The sequence below is a fragment of the Pinus tabuliformis genome, chromosome 6 (genome assembly GCF_031772625.1).
Source record: "Pinus tabuliformis cultivar Carrire ecotype Pingquan chromosome 6, CPIR1, whole genome shotgun sequence".
NCBI classification, from domain to species: Eukaryota; Viridiplantae; Streptophyta; class Pinopsida; order Pinales; family Pinaceae; genus Pinus; species Pinus tabuliformis.
In genome coordinates this window covers 1,790,898,132-1,790,905,158 of record NC_142292.1, presented here as the reverse complement: position 1 = coordinate 1,790,905,158, position 7,027 = coordinate 1,790,898,132, and positions in this window count along the sequence as shown.

Here is a 7,027-nt window from a genome sequence, read left to right as displayed (position 1 = left end):
ATTACATTTTGGGGAAGGAAACGGTCATCCACACAGACCACCGACCTCTGCAATTCATACAGACCCAAGGGAAATTGCAGAATGATCGCCATCAGAAGTGGTCTACATACCTGCAACAGTTTCACTTGAATATCAAGTATAAAAAGGGCAGCACCAATAATGTTGCAGATTGCCTCAGTCGACCACCGATCATGGCGCTAACCACCGTGCTCAACTCTTGTGGGCACGAGACTTCTGATTGGCCACTTCTCTACAAAAGCGACCCAGAATTCGGCCACACATACCAGACACTCTTGGAGGGTCGGCAGGTTGCAGATTTCCACCTCCAGGATGCCCTATTATGCCACCTCGGTCACCTTTGTGTTCCTTCAAGCGAGCGTGCCAAGATGATTTGGGAAGCACACTACAGTCGGGCTGCTGGGCATTTCGGGGTCGAGAAAACAGTGGCAGTACTGCAAAACTATTTCTATTGGCCGAATCTTCGACAGGATGTTGGGAAGTACATCCGATCATGTACTGCCTGTGCCATTGCCAAACCGACCATTAAGAAGCAAGGCCTCTATACCCCGTTGCCTACCCCTAGTCGACCTTGGGAATCCATCTCCATGGATTACATGTCAGGCCTTCCTTCCACTAAGCATGGAAATGACTGTGTTTTTGTGGTCGTCGACAGGTTCTCAAAGATGGCCATTATGATGGCCTGCAAGAAGAATATCACAGCAGAAGCCACTGCTAAACTCTTCTTTGAACGAGTGTGGGTGCACTTTGGGATCCCACAGTCTATCATCTCAGATCGGGACAGTCGGTTTCTCAGCACATTTTGGTCCAGTCTCTGGTCAATGCTGGACACCAAACTCACGAAGTCCACAGCCTTCCATCCTCAAACTGATGGCCAGACAGAGGTTGTCAACAGGATGATTGTGCACATTCTGCGCATGTATAACTCAAAGCATCCACGCACATGGGACGAGAGCCTCCCCTATGTTCAGCACAGCTACAACCGAGCTCTTCACAGCTCCACTGGCCATAGCCCTTTTCAGGTGGGTTTAGGATTCCAGCCACTATGCCCCATTGATGTGGCCATGCCACTTGCAGCTACTCACATGAATTCAGCTCATGTCCAGTCCGAAACAGATAAGGCCACCAGCTTCATTGAGCGCATCCAACATATTCGCCAGCAGGTCCATGACATTCTTGAGAAATCAAATGCCAAGTACAAGCAGCGACATGATCAACACCGGGTGCCACACAAGTTTCAGGTGGGCGACAAAGTCTGGTTGCATTTGCAAAAGGAACGCCTTACTGGAGCCTATCGGAAATTGAGACCACTTCGATATGGTCCTTACACCATTACTAAGGCTATGGGAGACAATGCATTTGAGCTCAGCATTCCCCCATTCCTTGGCCTGCACCCAGTGTTCAATGTGGACCGCCTTCGGCCATACTTTCCACCATTGCTAGACACATCCGACATTGCAGAACAACTCAAACCCACAGAATTAAATCCCGATTGCATGGAACAAGCTGCAACTGATCGGATCATGGACACACAGATCAAGAACACTCGCCAACATCATATCCAACTGTATCGAGTTGTCAAAGCAGGCCAACTCCTTCAGCAGGGCAAGTGGCTCACCAGGGAACAAGTTCAGCAGAGGTTTCCTCATCTCATGGAGGAGCTCAACGCAATGGGGACCATTGCTTCCTAAGGGGGGAGGAATGATCCAGGTGGATATTGGTGGCCACCTGCCAGGTCCACCTGGACCCCCACCATTGTCTTTCTCAGCATTTTCAGCTTCCTTAATTGTAGCACAGTTTACTATTTTTAGCAGTTTTTCGGGTCCTGAACTTCCGGAGCCGTTTTGAGGCCCTAAACGACGTTTTTTTGGAATTCTGGGGCGACCGAGCCCTATGTTGCCTCCCAAAGTGGTAGTACTCGGATAGATCTTTCTAACGAGCTATCGTACGCGTCAAACGGAGATCGTATGCCAAAGTTACGACCCCGGGAAATTGATGTACCAATTTACCCAAACGGGGCCCACAATTTGGCGTTTCATCTTCTAGGGTTAGGTTTCGGTATGTGAAGGGTTTTCCATTGTTTCTCAACAATAAATAGGCCTTCGAGCCTCATTGTAATACAGTTCAGAACAGTTCAGAGGCATGTAGCCATCACATCTCTTCTCAGAGATAAGCTACCATCGCCCTAGCTAGTTTATTGCCATTTCTGTTTGTAAGCATATGTCAGTATTTTCCATTAATGAAATGAAGTATTATTTCCGCTGCATCTTTGTGTATATGGTTATCTCTGTAATTTGTTGCGTTCCTATTTAAATCTGGATCAGAAGCATGGAAAACCCTCAAGACAACCTATCAAGGCATGGAGAGAGTGAAAACAGCAAAACTACAATTGCTGAGAAAGGATTTTGAGAATCTGTGCATGAAGGAGTCAGATAACATTGACTCATTCTTCACTCATGTGATTGGTGTAATCACACAAATGAGAACTCATGGAGAAACCATTGAAGACAGAAGGATTGTGGAGAAAATATTGAGGGTCTTACCCTCAAGGTTTGATGCCATAGTGTTATGAAACCAGCTCAAAAAAAGATAGAAAAGAGAGATCCACGACTTAGAATTCAGCCTCTTCGAGGGGGCAACCTCCTTTACATTACATAAATAAACAATTCTTGGATGCTACAAATGAAAATACCTCCTTTCTATATATAGGAGTCTAAGTGGTCCCAATACAATCAAAGCCTACATAACAATAATATTGTAGGGCACAACAATAACAATAGTGGGCTTCTATGTGGCACAATAGTAACAATATGGGCACTACATGGGTACATCAATATAAATAAGGGGTATAACTACAATAGTAATGGGGTAATCACTAGTATTATAGGGACCCAACATGCCCCTCTCCTTCAAAAAAGTGTTGTCCTCAACGCTTGAGTAGTTCAGGATACTTCTGCATAAAATTCTCGTCCTCCCATGTGGAATCTTCAGCGGATAAGTTCTTCCACTTGATAAGGTACTCTGAAATTGATCGATTTCGTAGCTGTCGAGTTCTTGTTTCTATAACTGCTTCCGGTTCCAATATAATTTTTCCTTCTTCGTCAAGTTCTGGCAATATTGTTTGAACTGGGAGCTTGTCGCCTATAACCTTCTTTAAGCATGAAACATGGAAAACTGGGTGCAATCGAGAAGCTGCAGGAAGCTCCAATTTGTATGCCATAGTACCAATCTTTTGCAACACCTTGTACGGACCATAATACTTTGGTGATAATTTATTATCCTTCTTAGCTTGCTTGAGGGACATTTTCTTATATGGTTGTAGCCGTAGGAATACCCAATCACCTACATCAAAACTTCTTTCACTGCGATGTTGATCTGCCTGTTGTTTCATTCTATTCTGTGCCAACACAAGGTTATCCTTTAAGAGTTGGAGGACTTGTTGTTGATGTTCGATGTGATGTTCCACTGCCTGAACCTTAGAATTTTCTCTTAAATATGATGTGATGGATGGTGGTTGATACCCATAAAGTGCCATAAATGGGGTCATTTTTGTTGCTGTATGAAAGGAAGTGTTATACCACCATTCAGCCAGAGGCAACCATTTGACCCATTGTGTCTGTTTATCAGATACAAAGCAACGAAGATATCCTTCCAAACATTTGTTTACTATCTCAGTTTGCCCATCAGATTGAGGATGATAAGATGAGCTATGAGCTAACTGAGTACCAAGACAAGAAAATAATTCTGTCCAAAAATTTCCAGTGAAAATGGGATCTCTGTCACTTACAATAATCTTTGGGTTTCCATGTAGCTTTTGAATTGTTTCCATAAATGCAGTAGAAACTGTACTGGCTTTAAATGGATGTGATAATGCACAAAAGTGTGCATACTTGGTAAGTCTGTCAACTACCACCATGATGACACTCTTTCCCTCAGACTTGGGTAAACCTGTGATAAAATCCATTGATACCTCCTCCCAACGTTGGCTTGGAATGGATAAAGGTTGTAATAGACCCGGTGTCTTAATTGTTTCAACTTTATTTTGTTGGCAAACCAAACATTCTGCCACAAACTTTTGAATATCTGATTTAAGGCCATCCCAAAAAAATTCCTTCTTAACCCTGTGGTAAGTTTTTAAAAATCCTGAGTGCCCTCCTAAGGGAGAAGTGTGCAATTCCATAAGAATCTTTTGTTTTAGCTGGGAATTCTTACAGAGGTATAAGCGATCTTTGTACCATAACGAATCATTTTTCCAGCTAAATGTATCAGACGTACTGGAATCTTGTTGTAGCTTTCGAATAAGTGCCCACACTTCTTCGTCATTCTTCCATTCCTCCCTTGCTTCATTTATCCAATCTGGTTGGATAATAGAAATGGCGCACAACAATGCTTCCACATCCTCATCCTTTCTTGAGAGTGCATCTGCCACCACATTTTGCTTCCCTTTTTGTAGATGATTTCAAAGTCATAACCCAACATCTTTGTGACCCACTTTTGTTGCTCTTCAGAGGATAATCTTTGTTCTAAAAAGTATTTAAGGCTATCATGATCTGTTTTTACCTTGAAGTGTCTTCCCATTAGGTAGGGTCGCCATTTCTTAAGTGCATGGAGTATTGCCAACATTTCCTTCTCATAAATAGCTTTTCTTAAAAACTTTCCCTTGATTGGACGACTTTCAAAAGCAATGGGTCTTTCATCTTGCATTAGAACAGCACCAATTCCATTTCCTGAAGCATCACATTCCACAATAAAGGTTTTTGTGAAGTCCGGTGTAGCTAAGACCGGTGCTTGGCACATTGCCTCTTTAAGATGTTCAAAGGCCTTTGTTGCTTCCGGAGTCCATGAAAATGCATCTTTCTTCAATAATGTTGTTAGAGGTGCTGCTATTCTCCCATAATTCTTAACAAACTTGCGATAATACCCTGTCAACCCAAGAAATCCTCGCAGATGCTTTATGGATGTGGGGATTTTCCATTCCTTAATGGCTTTAATTTTGCTAGGGTCTACCTTAACTCCTTCATGAGATACAATATGACCCAAATATTCCACCTCCTGGACTCCAAAGAAACATTTGGATCTTTTTGCATATAATTGTTTCTCCTCCAATAGTTGTAGCACCCTGTCAACATGTTCAACATGATCCTTCCAAGACTTGCTGTAGATTAGTATATCATCAAAAAATACTAACACAAATTTTCTAAGGAATGGTTTGAAAATTGAATTCATCAAACCTTGAAATGTTGAAGGTGCATTGGTAAGGCCAAAAGGCATGACCAAAAATTCATAATGACCCTCATGAGTTCTAAATGCCGTTTTCGGAATGTCTTCAATCTTCATTCTGATTTGATGATATCCTGAACGAAGATCCAACTTGGTGAAGTAAATTGATCCATGCAATTCATCCAGTAATTCATCAATGACAGGAATGGGGAACTTATCTTTAATAGTGAGCTTGTTGAGCTCCCTATAATCCGGACACATGCGCCATGATCCATCCTTCTTGTGCACCAATACTACTGGAGCAGAGAAAGAACTTTGACTCGGTTGAATTATACCAGCCTCTAGCATTTCTGCAACCATACGTTCAATTTCACTTTTTTGGACATAGGGATATCTGTACGGCCTGATGTTTGGAGGAACACTTCCTGGAATCAGATGAATAGCATGATCATGATCACGCATAGGTGGGAGACCTTTGGGAGTCTCAAATACCTTGGAATGATTGTCCAGGACTTTTTGGAGATCTGGAGAAATAGATGATTCCAATGTGGAAACATCTAGCGAACATAATTGTGCAATTACACCTCTTTTCTCCTTTTTTAGAAGCTTTGTCATACCATTAGAGCTGATTATCTTTCCTGGTTTCCCTGCAATACCCCTTAATTCAACTTCCTTTCCTTCCACAGAAAATTTCATGAAAAGTTCTTGAAAATTAAAAGCTATTGTACCCAAGGATTGTAGCCATTGGACTCCTAGTACAACATCAGCACCTCCCATTGGAATGGAAAGCATTGGGCTAGTCAATACATATTCTCCCATGGATAGCTTGATATTATGGCACTTTCCAGAGCAATTTATTGTTCCTCCATTTGCAATCATCACTTGACACTCTGGTGCTGGATATAGGAAGCAATTCAATTCTTTTGCTACCCTACAATGAATAAAATTGTGGGTGCTTCCTGAATCAATCAACACTATTACCTTTTTCTTCTTGATTTGTCCTTCTATCTTGATGGTTTGAGGAGTGGTAATTCCCGCCAATGCATTACAAGATATGGTCGGATTTATTTGTTCTTCATCTAGGCTTTGTTCCTGGAATATATCCTCTTCTTTTGACCTTTCTTGCTCCTTTTCTTCTTCCTCTTCACAATCTATGTAGAATAATTTCTTCTCAGCACACTTATGACCTTTTGTGTATTTGCTATCACAATTGTAACAAAGCCCTTTTGCTCTTTTTTCTTCCAATTGTTGTGGTGTCAACCTTGTAGGTTGTGGAAGACTATGGGCAACAACACTTCCGTCTTTATAGTTGTGAATGGTATGCTTCCTAGTTGCCATAATTTTGCTTTCCATTTTTCTTGCTAACCTGAATGCCTTCTCTAATGAATCAGGTTCCCAAAGGCGCACATCATGTTGGATATTATCCTTTAAAGACCCTATGAACACATCAATCCTATGCTCCTCTGGAATATCTTTTACCCTTATGTTCAATTTTTGGAACTCCTCAATGTGCTCCATTATTGAACCCTTTTGTTTGAGATTATCAATTGGCTAAAAAAAGTGTTGCTTTTTGTATCCTCATAATGTGCTATCAATTCTTCCGTAAAAATTGCCCAAGTGATAAATTGTTTACGAGAACAAAGCCATTGATACCATACAAACTGATTTGGTTCCAAATATAAAGTTGCCATACGTACCTTTTGTGTGTTTTGCACATTATTGAGATCGAAGAATTGCTCCATCTGTAATATCCATGTGGCGGGATCCTTGCCATCAAACTTCCTCATAT